At 44.1% G+C, this 20,692-nt stretch overlaps 2 long non-coding RNA genes and 1 pseudogene across 2 annotated transcripts; 2 read left to right on the forward strand and 1 right to left on the reverse strand.

The window, feature by feature from the left end:
- Positions 1–189: 189 nt before the first annotated feature.
- Positions 190–9,317, forward strand: LOC107521089. The gene is made up of 3 exons (XR_001599503.2): positions 190–391; positions 6,624–6,928; positions 8,680–9,317. It is a non-coding gene; the product is annotated as an uncharacterized LOC107521089 (long non-coding RNA).
- A 1,552-nt stretch (positions 9,318–10,869) lies between these two features.
- LOC118614050 lies at positions 10,870–10,988 on the reverse strand (annotated as a pseudogene).
- An 8,130-nt stretch (positions 10,989–19,118) lies between these two features.
- LOC118613652 lies at positions 19,119–20,384 on the forward strand. The gene is made up of 3 exons (XR_004955614.1): positions 19,119–19,304; positions 19,703–19,783; positions 20,267–20,384. It is a non-coding gene; the product is annotated as an uncharacterized LOC118613652 (long non-coding RNA).
- The last annotated feature ends 308 nt before the right edge of the window (positions 20,385–20,692 follow it).

Genomic DNA, 20,692 nt, shown 5'->3' on the forward strand with positions numbered 1-20,692 from the left:
AGAATGTTTTACAACCTTAGAAACAGGGCTATGTATGATCATATGTAATTGACAAGTATTGTTATAGATATGTATGGTGTGCTTTGCTATGGTAACGTAGTGATTGATTATGGTATTCAATAATCACATAAATAGGCTATGCTAAATAAACTCCGGCTGCAGCTCTGACTGTATGCCGTCCCTGAAAGATCTTTTCTGTCTTCTCTTTTTTCCCTTAGGCTTCATCCCCCTCTTTCAGGTACTGATCGACTTTAGCCAGCTGGCTCCGGCAAGTGGCGCCCGAACAGGGACCTGGAAGCTTGGGACAGAACGTTGACGGAACGTTGAGGTGAAGACCGCCACCGCAGGAAAAAGCGGGACCCCTGAGTATAAAGCCGAGTAAACGGCAGAGGTGAGTGAGGTGGAACAGTCCGGGAGTAAGAAAGACACCGCGTGAAGTGAGAGCTCAGAAAAATAAGGGTTGCTGTGTTTGTAAATACAAAGAAATAAGAGAAAAGCCGACTTAATAAAAGAAAAATGGGAAATGGAAATAGCCGGCAGCTTTTTGTACATATGCTTAAGAATATGCTCCAGGCTAGAGGAGCTAAGGTAGGGCATCAACAATTGTGTAATTTTTTAGAATTTATAGAAAAAGTTTGTCCCTGGTTCCCTGAGGAGGGAACAGTGAATTTAGAGACATGGAAAAAGGTAGGAGAAAAACTGTAAGATTATTATGATGTCCACGGACCTGGCAAAGCGCCTGTAGATACTTTTAGCTTGTGGACTTTAATTAGAGATAGTCTAGATGCTAGGCATGAGAGGGAAAAAGCAAATGAAGACAGGCAGGCAGCCGGGAAGGAAAATGAAACTAAGCCTTCCGCGCCGCTGACACACCCTGAGTTTCTTTGAGTTTTTATTTTCCAGACACAGAAAGGAATCATTGGATCCGGGGGATGCAGAACAACTAGAGGAAGAAGCCGTGCAATATTATAATGAAGGAGGTTGTATTCCCCTCGTGGCGGCGGTTGGCTCTGATAATAAAACTAAAGATCTAGAAAAAGTTGTTTAGGGGTTACAAGGTGCAGTACAACAGTTAACTCTGCAACTGGGGAATCAGGAAAAAACACTTAAAATACCTAGCAGAGACCCCTATAGGATAGATCCTCTGCCTCCGTTTGAGGAGCCACAGCCAGTCATTGCTGTTGTTAAGCAGTCTCGGGGGCCTAAACTTTTTTCACCTTTACAAAGTACGTTATATCAGGCAATACAAAGAGGTGATGATATACAGGGGTTTCATTTGACGTGTCCTGTAACAGAACAACAGGCTCAAGATGCGCAGGGTCAACAGGTTCTCATAAGGGGGCATAATCCTATCCCTTTTAAATCTATAAAAGAGTTGAAATTGGCATGTGCTCAGTATGGTCCTACTGACCCTTACACTCAGGCTATCCTAGAAACATTATCTTTAGAAGCCCTAAATCCTGCTGATTGGAAGAATTTAGCTTGAGCTTGTCTCACCCCTGGGGATTTTTTATTATGGAAATCAGAGTATTATGATCAATGTGAAAAAACAGCAGAGATAAATAGAAATCAGAATCCCCCAGTAAGAGTTACAAGTAACGTTTGAGATGTTAGCGGGAGAAGGCCAATATTTTGCAAATGATCAGCAATTGAGATATGAGTGGGGAGCATGTGCACAAATAAGTGCTGCTGCGAAAAGGACTTGGTATAAATTGCCCGCTACTGGAAGGCAAACTGAAGATTTATCTACGATAAGGCGGGGACCTGATGAGCCATTTCAGGAATTTGTGGCACGGCTTATGGAAACAGCTCGAAGACTGATAGGGGATGCAGAGGCAGGTATGCTTTTAGTAAAAAACTGGCTTATGAAAACGCCAATTCTGCATGTCAGGCTGCTCTCAGGCCATACAGAAAGAAAGGAGATATGGCAGACTATATCCGGTTGTGTTCTGATATTGGGCCGGCATATACGCAATGTCTGGCCATGGCCGCAGCATTTGCAGGGAAAAACGATTAAAGCCTACTCTGTGTTAAAAATTTGTAGCTCAAGCAGTGAGCAAAACCAGGCAAGCATATCCACAGGTGTACATCATCCATTATATGGATGACATTCTTTTGGCAGAAAAAGAGGAAGGACTACTTCTAGCAGCTTATGCTCACCTTCAAAAAGCTCTTAAGAAACAAGGATTAGTTATTGCTCCAGAAAAGGTGCAGACAGAGCCTCCTTATTCTTATTTAGGACATAGATTATACCCAAAGACTATATTGCCTCAGAAAATTCAGTTGAGAAAGGACCAGTTATTAACTTTGAAAGATTTTCAGAAACTCTTGAGTGATATTAATTGGCTTAGACCACACTTAAAAATTTCCACAGGTGAATTAAAACCTCTGTTTGACATTCTCAAGGGGGACCCTGCTCCTACATCTAAAAGAGAATTAACAGAAAATGGTCGGCTCGCCTTGCAGAAGGTAGAACAGGCCATAGAGCAACAACAGGTAAATTATGTAGACTACTCCCAGGGATGAGCTGCTTATGTCCTAGCTACTGCACACACGCCCACTGTGGTGTTGTGGCAGAACGGTCCTCTGCTTTGGTTGCATTTGCCTGTATCACCAGCTAGGGTGTTAACTCCTTATTTTGAATCTGTTGCTTGCTTAGTACAACTGGCTCAAGAAGAATCTCGCAAATATTTTGGAGCAGAGCCTTCTTTAATTGGTGTTTCTTTTACTAAACAACAAATAGACTGGTTATTTCACAATGATGATGCGTGGGCTATTGCCTTTGCCCACTACCCCGGAGTTACAGATAATCATTTTCCAAGAGACAAATTGTTGCAATTTGTCTCTTGGAAAATCCTATAAAAATATGGCTGCCATATTTACACTTATGGCTCGTTGTTCTTTTAACCTATACACAGACAGTCATTACATTGCTAGAGCTTTACAGGTATTAGAAACAGTAGCTTACATTGACACTGCAAATAATCAAGTACAGGAACTTTTTTCTCAAGTGCAAAGATGTTTGCATGCATGAGTCCATCCATGTTATGTGGGTCACATTCGAGCACATTCAGGACTCCCAGGACCTTTATCAGAGGGAAATGCTCTTGCTGATCGAGCTACTCAGGTAATCAGTCTCACTCAGTTGGAGCTTGCCCAACAGTCACATGCATTGCATCATCAAAATAGTCAAAGTTTGAAAAGGCAGTTCAATATTCCCAGAGAGGCAGCTCGTCAAATTGTTAGACAGTGTTCTACATGCCCAGAGCATCAAACTGTATCCCATTATGGCGTCAACCCACGAGGCTTGAAGCCTAACCAGTTATGGCAAATGGGATATTACACACATTCCAGAGTTTGGAAAACTAAGGTATATGCATGTAACAGTTGACACGTACTCTGGGTTTATTGTAGCTGCAGCTCTGACTGTATGCCCTCCAGGAAAGATCTTTTCTGTCTTCTCTTTTTTCCCTTAGGCTTCACCCCCCTCTTTCAAGTACTGATCGACTTTAGCCGGCTGACTCCGGCACAGACTCAAGGAAGTCTCCGTAGCCTGAATTGCCAGGAAGGCATTAAAGACAATACATGGAGGAAAATAAATAAAAAGGCAGAGGCAAGGAAAAAACAAAATCCGTGCAAGAAATGGAAAGATATTTGACTTGACTGAGGGAGAATCCAGACGAGGAAGTGAGGAGGGGTTGAAATGGAAGGGACAGAGAGGAGCCTGCTCATGAAAGTGGGATCTGCTATAAAATTTGTGTATTAGAAGTAAATCACTTGGACATAGGGTAGATGGAAGCTGACACTATCAGAAGCAAAATCATCTAACATCTAATCATCTAAAGCTGTTCCTTTAGTAGAGATAAGAAATGGCCAGGCCCAGAGCTGAGGAAATGACAAAAGGACCACATCTCAAGAGGGAGACTTGATAGACCCCATGTCCTTGTAAAATAAAACATTGTTTATTTTTAGATGCCTCTGTGTTGAAAGGTGGAAGCTAAGAGAGGCTCACAATTAAACAACCAGAAGTCTGGACAGAATGGGTTCCTGAGGAGGTGAGAGGGACACAGCCAGAGATCAAGGAGGAGCCCCACCCAACCTACCCATCCAAGCTTTTCCCACTGAACTTCACGAGTGCCCTAGATTATACTGTACATGGCAAGACAGAGTCAGAGAGATTACGTGGCACGGCCCAAATCACCCAGCTACTAAATGACCAGGCAGAGCTCCACCCCTCGCCCTGTGGACTAGGAGGGGCATACTTTTTCTTCCAAGATGTGATGTCTCCTCCTACAGGCACTGCATGCCAATTGTCTATTCATCTGTCCAGGGCCCTTGCCCATTGTGCGTCCCTCAAGACAACACCACAACCTACTCGTCTGTGTCTGTGTAGACCCACACAGTGCCTGGCACAGAGAAAGCACTTTGGGAAATGAATCTTAAAGTGTTTTCACCACAGCCCCAGGAAATGGGCAAGGGCAGGATCAGCTCCACACAGAGAAGATGCCTCAGGGAATAGACAGGTTTTGTCAGGACCAGAAACCAAAGTTTCATGTTATCCTCGGCTCCCCAACTTGGGCCTGGGAATGGATGGAGGAGAATGATGACCAATCTGGACATACGTATTTCTCAATAAACCTGTAGGATAAGGACTATTAATTTCCAATCATTAGATGAAAAATAGTTGAGGTGGGGCAGGTGAATTGCCTTTCCCAAGGTCCCACAGTTAATAAGTTAAAAAATTGAGACGCAAGTACAATTCTGTCATCTCGAAGCAAACAGGAGGCTACAAGAAGTGATTCTGAGGCAGAGAAGAAGCCTCTCTGAGTTTTCCATTAATGTGGATTACCCACGTTACTGGCCACCCTTCCCCATCTAAAGGGCAAATCAGAACTGAGTATGTCCTCTGGCTAATTTACCAGGAGAATTTTCTGGAGTTGAGGATCATTAGCTAGGACTGAAAACTCCTTAGTCAGGGCCTGCAGAGGCTAAGAAACACTGGTTGCAGTGTGGAGACCCCCAGAGAAGGTGCCAGAATCTCCAGGCCTTAGTGAGGAGGGTTCTCCTGGTGCCCTGAAGGCAGCCTCCTGGGATGGGCTTGGCCCACTCTAGGGAAACCTCAGGCCACTCCACTCTGTCCTGAGGGGGCTGAGTCTGGCCCTCTGGGTCACACACCTGCTTTTAGATGGAGGGAGAGAATTCTGGGCACAGTTCTCCTAACAGATCCCTCCCCAGAAACCTCTCATGGTCTATCCCAGAACCTCAGATGCCACTAGAGATGGCGACCTAGGTGACAGGTAGAAGAAGAGAGGCAAAGGATGCCTGCATGCCAGTTAAGACAGTGCCAGCTCCAGAGCTGCTGTCCAGGACCAACCTGCAGGGAAGGTGGGAACCAGCTAGCCCCAGCCAGATTTCGTTGAGATAACAAGTGGCTCCGAAGTGGAAGAAGAGATGGAGAAGAGAACACACCGCTGGAAGACTGGTTTCCATTGGTCTCTGTCATCATTCAAAGAGGCCCAGGGAGACAGTGCCGACACGCCAGATCCCGGAATCTCTAAGGATTCTGTGGCTTACCTACTCCAGTACACGGAAGCATGAGCTTCACAGCTCTCCTCTCTTGGCAGCTCTGGCTGGGACCCTTGTCTGTGCCTGTGAGGAGAGCCCTCCCCCTGCACCCATCTTTACAGCCACCTGCCTGCATACCCCTTCCTCCTCCTCCTCAGCAGAGGCAGTTCTCTCAAGTCTGTTTCCGCAGCCCACTTCTGCTTCCTGCAAGGTTCTCTACACAAGGGCCTGTGCCTCCTGGGCAGGGAAGCCAGGTACCCTCAGGCACCCTCTGGCTCTACAGTTGCATATCTGGTTTGTCCATTCTGCTCCAGCCACCCTGGCTGTCCTTTTCCCTCCAACAAGCCAAGCCATTTCCAAACTGCATAGACTGTTACACAACTGTTTGCCCATTCTTTTACCCACCCACAGCCAACCTCCTCCTATCCAGTCTTCAAATGCTTTCCCCTTTACCTCTCCTGTCAATGGATTTCCTCAGAGCAGCCTTACTGAAGCCCAGGAATACTTTAGGTCCCTGCTTTCCATTTTATTGCCTCCTGCAGTTTGCCTTCTTAGAACCATCACAAAAGTCATTAATGTACATTGTTTGTGTAATTATGATAATTCCTCCAAATACATCCCAGGGCAGACTGTTTACCCTCCTCCAAATGGTATCCTCAACTTCTAAAACAATGTTTGCTGCATAATATGTACTTCACTCATGCTGTCAAAAGAATAAAGGAAAGGGCTGAGGTCCTCATATCTGCAACCACGTCATACCTTTTCCATTTTAACTATGTAACTCAGACATCTAGCACAGTATGGAGGAGAGTTAGAGAATGATTTCACATTCAAAGGGATGTTATGAGTAGCCTAAGTCTGGGGAGAATAACAGAGAGTGATTTGGTTAAAATATCAAAAAAGTATTTCTGGTGGACCCTGTGTAGCAGAGATTTCTCTCCTGTGTGTCCATACAGGTACGCCTGAGATTAGAAGTCAAGGAACTCCAGACAGCCCCAGTTAGATCTGGCTCATCTCCTGCACCCTACTTGACATGGCCACTGTTCCCTCTTTTGCAGATGACCCAGAAGCTGCCTCTGCTCCAGGATCAGTGAACCTTCTCTCCCTCCGGCCCCAGCTCTGGGTGGAAGGACTAATGATGGAGGAAGGAAGGAAGAGAAGCAGAAGCAGTGTCCAGAGAAAGGAGGACTGTGATACCTACCTTTAGGAGCCACAGAGATCAGAGACTTTCTGAAAGAGAGAATTTTGTGCTGGAACAGGACAGAGCTGAGGGGAGAAAGGAAGTGTCTGTCTGGAAGTGGAGCAGGGTAAATGGGAAAGATAGGAAAGTTTGCCATGAAGAGCAGGAGGAAAATGACATGAGGTGAGTTCAGAAGTTTTCATCATGTCCCACCCTCACCAACACTTTCAATTCAAAACTCTTTCATGTGGTTTCCCATTTCCCACCACATAACTCCCACTTCTTAGCCACCTGTGACCTAGATCCAGGCTACTTTTCAAATCTATGTTTCCCAGATTCCACTGCTTACATCCTTCACATAAGGCTTCACATAGAATTACCTCCTATGTCCCAACTTTGGCTCCGGATACCTTTCCAACCCCTCGCCAGTCCAGGCCTAATATGCGTCAAGTCCCAGCCACTCTCTGAAGCCTCACCTCATACTCACTCTAGTTACATGCTAAGAAGGCCTCAAGGTTTCCATGATTCTGTGATGCAAGTTTGTCCTTTCCATCCAAGCCCCAGGCCTCCCACACTTGCGCCCACACACGTTTCTCTTATATGATTTTGCTGGGTGAGCATAGTTTCTGCCTTGGCCGACCACATTCCATTGAGGAAGAAACTAGTCCCTCAGCAAGATCTCTCCACACTTAGAGAGGAGGGGGTGAGGTTAGGGGATGAAAACTGAAGGATGTGGGCAAGGGAAGATCCTGGTTCTCGTTAAAGTGATGTGATCGTTCTGCTAACATGACTTTTCCTCCCCCTGAATCATAATCCACTCTAGGAAAAGGCCCTGTAGAAACAGGAAACACCTTTGAGGCAACAGGAAAAGACTTGAAAGATGCTAAAAATGTAAAAGAGCTGGGGGAGAGGGTGTGTCCCCTAAAGCGAGGCCTCGATTGGGGTAATGCGAGGAGGGAGCTGTTATTGCCAAAAAGACAAACGCAGAATTTCCAGCATTAGCCAGAATGACACAAAGCCATCAAGGAAGCACAGTTCTATCCCTCTGAGAAAGTCTCTTTGTCAACTTTGCCTTAAATTAGGATGCATAAAGCAGTAGGAGGGTGGCAGGGGAAAGGGCAAAAAGGTGAAGGGAATCTAGAGGTACAAACTTATATAATCAATAAGTCACAGAGATGTTAAATGCAGCATAGGGAATACAGTCAGTAATATTGTAATAATTTTGTGTAGTGACAGAAGGTCACTAGACTTATTGTGATGACCACTTCATAAAGTGAATAAATTTCTAATCACTATGTTGTACACCTGAAACTAATATAATATCATATATCAACTATACTTTAATTATTTTAATTAAAAACAAAAACAAAAACAAAAAACAAGATCTCCCATGCCAACCTGCAGCAGGCCTCACTCCCAGGCATAAATGCACAGGGAAACAGTTACAGTACCCAGATAAACCCAGACTCCTAAGAGTGTGTGTGTGTGTGCTGGGGAGGGGCAAGGGAGCTACATTCCTTCTCTTATATACAAGGTTTCTGGGGTAGTAAAATTTGCTGCATGTGCAGGCCTACCAACCTTCCCATGAGAGAGCAGTTGGTTCCCTCAGCAAAGCCACTCCACCCAGGGGTCCCTGTGGTGCCTAGGCTGGGGAAAGATGTGGGGAGGTTCTCTTACAAATAAAGCAGGAGTTTTTATGGTAATCCATGTTACAAGAAAATGCACCAGCCTCAGTCTCCTGAAGCCTTCGCAAGGCAAGAAAAAGAACTTAGAATTTCCCATTGCTCCCATGAATGCATTTAGAAGAGGGGTCAAAGGCCAAGAGGCCACACAGGGTCTCCAGGCCAGATGAGAGGCAGTAGCACCTGGTGGGAGGTTAAGTTGAGGGCCACTAGCAGGGCCTAAGATAACTGTCATTTTGGTGGGTTCCACAGCAAGGGTGGGAGAGCTGCGATGGAACAGGAGACCAGTACACCATACATCAGTGGTGGTCCCCAGAAGAGCAGATGAATGCAGACCAGGCCAGAAGGAGATAAGGACTTTTCTCTCCATTGACAGTGACCAGTTAGTTACCTTAGAATCTCTACCTGCCTGTCCCACCTCACCTGAGATCCAGAACCAGATCTTCCCGCTTTCATGTCTCCTAAAGAGAGAAAAGGAGGTAAAATTTTAAACTGAATGAACTCTTAATAACCAAAAAGAACTTATAAAAACTGTGGAATCTCCTCAATATGTCATCCAAAATGAGAAAGGATGATTATACAGTGCAGTAAAAGAAAAATCTACCAAGTCTTGACTAGTCAACAAACTATTGTTTCCAGAAATAACATTAACTCACAAGGACTAGGATTTGCCATCATGGAGACAATCAAGAACTGAGCAACCATTTCTGAATGGATCTTCTGTCATGTCTACTAATAATTCAGCTCTAATTCTCAAAAAGTTAAGGAAAAACAGAGAAAGAGACAGAGATAAATATAGAGAATGATAAAGTAAGCATGAGTAAACATTAACATGTGGGGACTCTTGTCTCCAGTGGACCTGCAAAGAGCATGTGAAGATTTTTGGACTGTTTTTGTGGATTCCTGTAGTTATTTCAAAATAAAATGTAAAAATATTACATAAAATGTATGAAAAATAATGAAAAAGAAAATCGAGAGATTTCACATGGAAATCCAGATTTCTAATTTTCTTGAAGAACAAGAATGTGTGACAATCATCAGCTTGAGGAAGGGGCAGCTAACCCCTACAGGTGGGACAAACACACTCCAATTTACTCCTGGTCCACCGTTTCCTCCTGACTCCCTAACCCTGAGGTAAAGGGACATTTATCATTTGTCATTGTACTTGCATTGTTGTTGGCCTTATACTTGGCCTGCTGGCTCATTTCTGTTACCTGCCTGACCCTTGTACACATTGAAATTTGCGACCCCTAACCTTGGCCTTTGACTCCAAGTCCCAATCTATACATTGCCAAGTGAAGTAGCTAGACCACATGGGATCCATGAGAATTGCTTGGACCACAGGCAGGAGGAAGCCTGGCTCTTTGTTTTTTGAGGCATTTCTCTGTGGCTCCCCAGAACTCACCACTTCACCTGTGAAACCTAGAAAAGAAAATAAGAGTTTTTTATGTTAAGGTCTACAAAAAGCTTTCCAAAGTCCTCTAGGCCCTACCTGTTGTCCACTAAATCTTCCAAATTAAAATCTCAAAGGGTACTGTGATGGTTTATTTTATGTATCAACTTGTCTCGGCCACAGATCCCAGACGTGTGGTCAAACATTATTCTGGATATTTCTGTAAGGGTATTTTTGGATGAGATTAACATTTAAATCAGTGGACTTTGAGTAAAGCAGATTGCCCACCATAATGTGAGTGGGTTGCATCTAATCAACTGAAGGACTGACTAGAACAAAAGACTAACCTCTCTGAAGCAAGAGGGTTTTATGCCAACAGATGGCCTTTCATCTTGAACTACAGCATCAACTCTTTCCTGAGTATTCAGCCTGATAGCCTTCAGACTGGAACTACCAATTTTGGACTAGCCAGACTTCAAAATCATATGAACAAATTTCTTGAAATAAATAAATAAACACACACACACACACACACACACACACACACACACACACACACTATTGGTTATGTTTTATTTAGAGAGTCCTGATAGTACAGCAACCAATTAGTTAAGGCTAGAGAAACTTAATGTTACAAAGATCTAATATTTATTGCAAAATGAAATTTAATATTTGAAGAATTGTGGTTGATAACACACAGTCTGGAACCAGGAAGCCCATGTTGGAAACCAGCTCTGCCACTTACCAGCTGTGTGATCAGGGACCAGTTCTTTAACTTGCCTTTGCCTTAGTTTCCTCAGCTGTAAAGTGGGAATATTAACAGTACCTATCTCATAAGGTTGTTATGAGGATTAAATGATATTAAAATGTATAAAGCTCTGAGAACAGTGCTTGGTACATATTACCTGCTGTATTTTTGTTAAAGTAGAATCGAAGTCTTTTTTTTTTTTTTTTAATTTATTTTTTAGGCAAGGCAACCCTTGGTTGACCTCACAGATTGCAAGGACCTAGTCAGCTTACGATCCCTTTTTTTTTTTTTTTTTTTTTTATGCCTACAGCACTTGGTCTTTCTAGGTAGCCTCCCATCCAAGTACTAACCAGGCCCGGCCCTGCTTACCTTCTGAGATCAGACAGGATCAGGTTTGTTCAGGATAACATGGCCATAGACAGTCTTTTTTTTAAATTCTACTTCATTGTTTCCTCTTCACACCTGTCCATTGGCCAAGGTGAATGATTAAAGGTATCAGAGGAGTGTGGCAGAGCTTGGGTAAGCCCACAAAAGCTTAGCAGAGATCAGCCATGTGAATCATAGCAGTAAGGGTAAGATGGCCCTATCTACCCCTAGGAGTCTGTGTCCCTTCCTCCTTTTGGAGTCTCTGCTACCCTTTTCTACCCCAGGACAGGGTTTAACATACAGAAGAGGAGCAAGGGAAAGACATTCAGCACAGGTCAGATGGGATGGGGCGTTTCAGTTGGAGTCCTGGTAGAAAACAAGAGAAAGAAATAAAAGGCATCCAAAGTGGGAATAAAGAAGTCAAATTGTTACTTTTTGCAGATGACATGATTCTCTATATGGAAAAGCCAAAAGACTTCACCAAAAAACTCTTAGAAATAATAAACAAATATAGTAAAGTTGCAGGATAAAAAATCAACATATAAAAATCCATAGCATTCCTATACACTAACAATGAAATTTCAGAAAAAGAAATGAAAAAAAATAATTTCTTTTGTGATTTCAACAAGAAGAATAAAATACCTAGGAAGAAACTTAATGAAGTATGTAAAGGAGCTATACACCGAAACTGTAAGACATTATTAAAAGAAATTGAGGAAGACACAAAGAAATGGAAAGATAATTCATGTTTATGGATTGGAGGAATCAACAAAGTTAAAATGGCCGTATTACCCAAAGCAATATACAAATTTAATGCAATCCCCATCAAAATCCCAATGGCATTTTTTACAAAATAGAACAACAACAACAAAAAATCGGATTCGTATTGAATCACAAAAGACCTCAAATAGCCAAAGCAATCCTGAGAAAAAAGAACAAGTCTGAAAGTATCACACTGCCTGGCTTCAAATTATACTACAAAGTGACAATAATCAAAACAGCATGGTATTGACAAAAAAACAGACACACAGACCAATGGGACAGAATTGAGAGCCCAGATATAAACTTCTATACATATGAGCAAATAACTTTTGACAAAAGAGCCAAAAACATACAATGGAGAAAATAAATCCTCTTCAATAAATGATGCTGGAAAAATTGGAACGCCACATGCAAAAGAATGAAACTAGACTGCTATTTGTCACCATACACCAAAATTAACTCAAAATGGATCAAAGACCTAAATATAAGACTTGAAACAATAAGTCGCGTAGAAAACATAGCTACTAAACTCATGGACCTTGTTCTTAGAGAGGATTTTATGAATTTGACCTCAAAGACAAAGGGAGTAAAAGCAAAAATAAATGAATGGAACTATAGCAAACTAAAAAGCTTCTGCACAGCAAAAGAAACCATCCACAAAACAGAAGCAACCAACAGAATGGGCAAAGATATTTACAAACAATGCCTCTGATAAGGGGTAATGTCTAAACTACACAAAGAACTCATACAACTCAACACCAAAAAAACAAACAAACCAATTTAAAAATGGGCAGAGGACATGAAAAGACTTTTCTCCCAAGAAGACATACAAATGGCCAACAGACATACGAAAAGATGCATAACCCCCTAGATATTAGAAAAATGCAAATTAAAACCACAATGAGATACCATCTCATATCTGTTAGAATGGCTATCATCAACAAGACAAGTAATAACAAGTGTTGGAGAGATTATAGGAAAAAAGAAACCCTTATACATACTGCTGGTGGGAATATAGATTGGTAGAGCCGCTATGGCAAACAGTATTATGGTCCCTCAAAAAATTAAGAATAGAATTACCACATGACCCAGCAATCTCTCCCTGGGTATCTACCCAAAAAACTTGAAAACATTTATCCACAAAGATAAATGCACCCCAATATTTATAGCAACATTGTTCATGGTGGCCAAGACATGGAAACAACTGAAGTGTCCTTCCATAGATGATTGAATAAAGAAGATGTGGTACACACATACAATGGACTATTACTCAGCTATAAGAAAAGATGAAATACTGCCATTTGCAACATCATGGATGGACCTTGAGATTATCATGCTAAGTGAAATAAGTCAGACAGAAAAAGTTGAGAATCATATGATTTCAGTCATAGATGGGATATAAAACTGAAAGCAACAAACAAACAGAAACTCATGGGCAAGAGAGCAATAGGGAGAGGGGAAGGCAGATAATGGTAATGCCAGTCAAATATATGGTGATGGAAGAAGATTTGACTTTGGGCAATGAACACACAACACAATATGCAGACGACGTATTATTGAAGTGTACACTTGAAACCTGTATAATTTTATTAATCAATGTCACCCAATAAATTTAATTTTAAAATTATAAATAAATAAATTCAGATTAGCCATAAATTTAAAAAAAGAAAAAAGAAAAGAGCACACTCAGAAGGGATTTTTAAAGAGACTCTTTAATGAAAAGAAAACATATTTACAGAGGTGCAAGTAAGGACTAACATTATCAGGAAGCCATCACCTGATAAAACTGAAGTGGCAGGGAGACAAAATGGTGTTCCCTGAGACCACTTAGGAGATGGAGCTATGAAACGAAAGCCACCAAATACGAGCTATAGTCATAGAGGAAAACAGCCATTGTCACGCCATGCAATATTAACTATCTTTGGTTGCATAACAAATTATTCCAAAACCTAATAGCTTCAAATAGCATCATTTCTCTTTTTTTTTTAATAACAACATTTCTTATCTCACAGTTGCTGTGGGGCCAAGAGTTCAGTCACAATCCTCCACTCAGAGTCTCTGACAAGCCTGCAATGAAGGGATCATCGAGGTTGCAATCACCCCGGGGCTCAACTGCAGAAGGGTCCATGTCCAAGTTCAATCCCATGATTGTTGGCAGGACTCAGTTCCTCATATACTGATGAACTGACGGCCTCCATTCCTCCTTGACTGCAGGATAGGGATGCCTTCAGTTCCTTGCCAAGTGGGCCTCTCCTTAGGGCAGCTCACACCATGGCAGCTCACTTCACTGGGAAGCTGAGAAGATCCGGAGAAAAGGAGTGAAAGAGAATAAGCAAGACAAAAGTCAGAATCTTTATAACCTAGTCTGGGAAGTGACAGACATCTCATCACTTTTGCCATTTTCTATTTGTTATAAACAGATTACTAGGTCCAGAGCTTAGACAGAGGAAATTTCTCAAGACTTGAGTACCAGATAGTGGGGATCGTTGGGAGCCTTGTTACAAGTCTACCTACCATACATGCCAAAGCAGGGAGGGAGCAGGGGGAACAAGTGCCTTAACCAATCTTTCTTCCCATCCTCTGATGTCCACCAGTGTCTCCCATGGGCCAAATTCAACCAGAAGTTAGAGGGCAAGGAACCCGATGGCGTAGCCCACAAAGGTCATCCTTCCAGACCAGGGTACAGATGGTCAGAGAACAGATCTGAAGCAGGGAGGGGAGGGAAGTAGGGTGGACAGAGAATGACCTGTACATGAGGAAAGACACAGATGGGCAAACTAACAGACAGTCATCATGTGGATCAGATACCCTAGAAGACAAGACAACAAAGAGGACAGCCCCTCACCCAGGTACATGGAGTGTGTCTCTTTTCTTTTATATATGTATCCAGTTCTTTCCCAGACCCTATAATTTGGAGTAACATTGGACCTGGGCCCTGTTATAAAGTCATGAAAATGTTCTATAAAACAATTGTCCCTATCTTTAACTTCACCCCCATCTATGTTGATACCTGTCTCTTTAATCTCTGAGGCCAACGAGAGGATTGAAAGAGGAAAAAGAATGGGCAGTGACATTTGGAAAGACCTTGCTCCATGACAGCTCAAAGGCTTATGCCAAAGTTCTAATTTCCTCTTAGAAAAAAAATTTGTGCAAATATCAGTTTGCTTCTGTTGGCTTTTTTAATGCACTCATAGAGACTGATTGGGATCTAGAGCTCAAACTTCTCCTCCTATAACGTACACGTGGACACACACACATACACACACCCCACAAGCCACTCATGCAGTTAAAACTTTCTCCTGTCCCTCAGCCCTTCCACCCTGCCCTGTATCCAGTTAAGGCCACCATCACCTTCAAGGCTCCCAGGCCCAGACCCTCAGGTGGAAGTCAGTTGCCAGGTCCCGTCCCTGTGTTAATTCAATATATTCCTCTTCTTCACTGGTCACCATTAGATGCCAGATAAATCTCAAATATCAGATCACACAGAGAGCTGGTGGGGAGCCATTGCTTTAACCTAGGTCTCACAGCCCATATCTGCAGCAAATCAGCTGCCTGAATGTAATGGTCACCTTACCTAGGGGTTAAAGATGGGTGAAATGGCCTGGAAAGACTCACTCCTCGCGCCTGCAATGTCCCACCCCATTCATTTTTTCCCCTTTATTTCCTGAAGATATTAATGCTCTGAACCCAGGCACCCAAAATTTCCTTGTGTCAAAAATTCCCTGATATCCCCTTTTCCACACCAATCTTCAGAGCAGCTATGAAGCAGAGAAGCCTGCACGACCACCTGGGGCTTGGTGGAAAGAAACATCCAGCAAATGGAGACTCACGAATTGGTATCTAGCATCCTATTCTCCACCCATCAACCCCTCAATTGGCCCCTGTTTCTCCTCAGCCCCATTCAATTTAGCATTTAGCACCAGCTTGAAAAAAATCAAATCTACCCAGAAAGATGAAACCTCTGCAAAGTTCAAGATTCCCACATATCTCCATAGAACGCTTTACCATGTGTCATCTCACTTAATCTCTACCACTGTCCTTAGACAGGTTAGGAACCATAACTCCTAGATGATAAACGAAAATGCTAAAATTTTTCAGTATTCGACAGTACATTCTCTTATGTATATGTCAAAGCCAGAACTCAAAATCCAGGCCTCTTGAGTCCCAGCTCAGAGAAGGCAGAAATCCCAAATTAAAGGGAATAACCTGTTTTTCTGGATTGTTAACACTATAGATCAGCTTCCTACTTGAAGGGAGAACCAAGTTTCAACTTCAGTGGACTACCATCTTCTTTTAACCAGGAGATCCTTTCGGGAGTGTGGGGTCCCATTGGTTGGGCCTGAAGACAGAAATTGAGAGAGGCCTATGTGGGGTTGGGGCAGTTCCTTCTAGAGAGAAGATAACTTCAACAATAGGGGACAACTCCTGAGAAGGCACATGTGCCTTCAAAGCCATCCCCTCAAGAGGAGAAAGGAGCCATGAAATGAGTCCCCAAATGCCCTAAGTGTGGCCTCCCTGGGTAATGGGACTCACTTAGCATGCAGAAATCTTCAAGCCCCTCTACTGAATCCTATGGAGTTTGAGGCAAGAGTTAGGCAATGTGATATTCGAAGCCCCCAACCTCCTTCTGGAGAGATGCCAGGACTAAGAGTCCTGCCCATACCCTCAACAGACGCATTCCAGAATCCCCCAAACCCAACCTGCTCCTCTTCCAGTCCCTGAGATCTCAGAGATGTGAACACAGAGGGTGGGTAGGGTGGAGAAGGAAGGAGAGAGCAAAGAGATGGCTGGAAGTTAGCAGGGAAAGGCTCTCCAAGCAAGGATGCCAAGTATCAACCAGTCCCAGCTAGCCCATGTTGACTTAACATGTGACAATCGGGAAGAAAGGGAGGAAGACCTGGAAGTCACACCCCTCCAAACTTGATTCCCATTGGCCCTTGGTATCTTTAAAAGGGCCCAGCCATCCCAGTACTGTATTCTGGACACCCTGAGGATTCTGCAGTTATACTTACTTCTCATCCTCAATCATGAGATTCATGGCTGTCCTCCTTCTGATAGCTCTGGCTGGGGTCCTCATCTCTGCCCGTGAGTATGTCCCACCCCCTGCGCCCACCAGAGCCCCCACAGTCCAAGGCGGCCTTAGCCCCTGTCTTCATTTTTCTCTTTCTCTCCCAGTGCTGTCTTGGATCCTCCTGCCACTGCAAGTCACTCCTGCACCCAATTCTCCACAGTGGCCTCTCTATCGCGCTGCTAGGGCCCTGCCTGCTCTCCTGGCTCATCTCTTCACACACCCTCCTTTATCCACTTGTTCCAGCCACACTGGCCCTCTTTCAGGACCTCTGGGCCACCATATATAGCTTGGCAATTTGTTCCCTGCACAAGGATGTCAGGCAGGAGATGGTGAGCGCTGAAGCCTAGTCCATGTTCCACTTGCCAGGCACCTCACCCTGCTCACAGCTGTCTCTCCAGATGCTTTTCCAATTGCACAAGAGCACTCACTATTCAGGCCAAGACTACCCTGCTGTTCCTCAAGCGCTGGAACCTTCTTTCTTCTCTTCCCTCTGCTTAGAATGCTTTTCCTCTCCCAGCCTGTTTGTTCCTTTCCCCAGCCAGCGCTGACTGTCACCTGACCAGTGCTATCTCATCTGTCAAATCCCAATTCAGGTATGAATTCCTCAAAAAAGCCTTCCTCGAAAAAATCAATATCTAACCACTATGCTATACATCTGTAACAAATACAAAATAATGTTGAATATCAACTGTAAGTGAAAAAAAATTATGTAGGATAAACTGGTCCCCATTTGTCCTTGTCTCACTGTGCTGCCCTTGTCCTTCTAGCACCGTCACACTGGTAACTAAAGAATTATGTAATAGAACGTAAGCTCTGTCCGAGCAGGGTCTTGTCCACCTTCCTCATCATCGAACCCCCTTCACTTAGCAGAGAGCTTGGCATAGATGTTGTGTTGGAAAAATAAGGGGAATGAAGGCTGGGATCCAGCCCATGAATCATTCAGTTGTGGTCCAGTGGCCCCTGCACTGTCCCCCTCCACCACCATAGACCATGACCAGCTCCCTGGCTCAGTCTTCCGGCACTCTCACAGGCCAGAGGCAAGTCAGGAGGAGGGCAGTTTTCACAGGAATGTTACACTTTTCTGAGGAGAACCTGCTTCAAAAAGCTGCAGGGGGAGTTAAACATCAGAAGGAATGTCCTGGTGTGGTAAAAGGACGTGTTCAACCAGCAGAGAAATGCATCCCCTGTGTCCACAGATGTCCCTGAGAGCTCAGGACTGGGGATGGGAGGGAGGGAGGCTCACTACAGATCAGGTTTTGTCCTCACTGTCATCTCTCCCCACAGAGACAAGTCCTGTCCAGGAGCCTGTAAATGGTGAGTCCTTCTTCTCCACTGGTCCCTGCCCTCAGGGAAAGGTTGAACAGCTGGGGTGTCAGTAGAAGCTGGGAGAGGAATCCAGGGGCAGGAGATCTGGGTCCTGCTCTTGGTGCTGATTGGAAGAGCATGAGTTGGAGTGGGGCAAGGGCGAGGACAAAATGAGAGAACCTGGGCAGGGAAGGTCGGTGGGAAGAATGAGGGAAGGTCTTGTTGTGAATAAAAGAGAGAAAAAGATGAGATTAAATAATAAGGGAAATGTCCCACACAGTATTAATACCTTCACTCACAAACACTTCTCATAACTCCCAGTTCCCTAGCAAGGTGCCTGCTATCTGGCTTCAGACCCTATGTCCAACCCTTTTTCCCCTGGCTCTCCTTTATGTACCACCTACATCCAATAAATTGAGCTTTTTCCCATTCCATACATCCGTCCCATACATGCCTTCCCCTGAGTTCTTCCTGACCCCAAGGAAGCCTTTAGAACATTCTCACTACCAAAATCCTGCCTTCAAGACCAAGCTTCTCTCTGCTGTAATCCCGGATCCCCCCACATTTCAGCCCCAATCCCATCCCAGCCCATGAGAAGTGCTCAATCCTGTCCGTCTTCCAAGAGGTGCTGTCTTAGTCCATTCGGGCTGCTACCACAAATAACCATAGACTGGCTTAAACAGCAGAAACATATTTCTAACAGTTTTGGAAGGTACGAGTCTGAGGTCAGGATGCCAGGATGGTTGGGTTCTGGTAAGGACCCTCTTCCAGGTTGTAGACTGCCAACTTTTCATTGTATCCTTGCATGGCAGAAAGACAGGAAGGGGTCTTTCTGGGGTCCCTGTCTATAAAGGCACTAATCCAATTCACAAGGGCTCTACCTCATGCCCTAATTACTTCCTAAAGACCCCACCTCCTAATACTATCCCATTGAAAGTTAGGATTTGACATATATTTTGTGGGGATACAAATATTCAGTCCATGATGGTCACACACTGTGTAGAAATCCGATCTCCCTTAAGTGAGAAGGTTTAAGCCATATCACTTCTGTATCTTGGCACCTAGCACTTATCAGGTATCTGAGGCCCCACTACCCATTCCTAAGGAAAAAATACTTTGAGTTTGCTAAAATCAACAAATTTGTGTGTTTGTATCTGAACTTCAAGAGCCCGCGACTTCACCCCAAGAGTCATCCGCAGCAGCTCAGCCAGACCAACCCAGCTCACCTCTGAGTAAGTCTCTATCTCTATACAAGATAACAACCTAGGGAAGTCTCTGGCAGCAGGTCTACATGACACCTCCACTGGCAGAGACAAGCCCCAAAAAAGCAGACATTCATTCCCCTAAATACGAAGGCGTAAATGGGGTACATACTGCACCCACAGAGTCTCTGCAATAGTAGATTTTGCCACCTGCACCGTACATGGTTTCTTTTCTGGCTCACCTACCTTCCCATGAGAGAGAAGCTGTGCCCGTCAGCAAAACTTCGTGATTTAGGAATTTGTACTGAGGTCATATGAGGTTGGGTGGGGCAGGGAGGGAGGTGGGAGAAAGAGGGGAAGGTGGCAGGGGTGGTCTCTTTAAATGCTGTGGCTTTTCTGCTGATGTGATTCTTCTGCTCCCAAACTAGAATCCATAATAGATAAAGGTCTCTCAGCAGCAGAAAAGGTCTTTGAAGATGCAGAAAAGAAAGGAAAAGAATTCATTGAAAGTAAGTGCATCCCAAGGCTTTATGGAAGCAAGCATACTAACCACCCACCATTCACGGGTAGAAGGTGGGCAAGGATGTGCTCCAATTCCACCCTACATAGAAGACTTGGACCTGCCTAAAACCCCTCCCCGTTGAAGCTTTCCTCATTTTGTGCCTTCAAATAGCTCCAATTTCTCATCTACATTCAAACTACATGGTTGTCTGATATGAGATGCACCACCCCACACCACCCCCACCCCAAGTCCTATCCCCAGCCTTCCCACTGCAGAGTCTACTTCTTTCTCTTCCTCTCTCCCCTACCCAGGTAGGGAGAGAGGCAGGTCCTTCAGCCTCTGGTGAATCTAACTTCCCTCCCTCTGACTTCTGTGTCAGGCACCCAGGGGCCACGGAGGTTGGAAAGCATAAGATAGAATTGAGGAGGACAGAAAAAGTTGATGGTGCCTGGGCCATTCAAGCCTCATTTTCATTTCTGCTTTCTTCTAGAGGGAGCCAGCGCTTTAGGAAAACTGAAGAAGGATTTTAGGTTTTGAGACGCTGAAAAAAATTCACCTTTAGGCTTAACACCTCAAACATGTTTGTGGCCCAGAGTGATTAAACTGAAAGCATTCAACTTGCTGTGTGCCTGTGCTCTGTAGGGTGGGCCCTGGAGAAGAGAGGGAGAAAAGCCCAGGCCCTGAGCCAGTTACAGACTGCTTTAAAGACACTGCCTCTAGTCACACTGAGCCACTGTCACCATGTGCTGGGCCTCCTTCTAGTCCAAATGCCACTCTAGTTCTGATCTGCCTCCATATTTTTTTCACAGAGCTCCTAGTGATATTTGAGCATTTCCGAAAATTAAATCAACCTTCAAAGAGCCAGGATTTATCATCCTGAAAATAGTCAAAGCTTGAGCCCTTGCAATAAAAACCA

This window comes from Rousettus aegyptiacus, unplaced genomic scaffold (assembly GCF_014176215.1).
Source record: "Rousettus aegyptiacus isolate mRouAeg1 unplaced genomic scaffold, mRouAeg1.p scaffold_m13_p_2, whole genome shotgun sequence".
Lineage (NCBI taxonomy): Eukaryota > Metazoa > Chordata > Mammalia > Chiroptera > Pteropodidae > Rousettus > Rousettus aegyptiacus.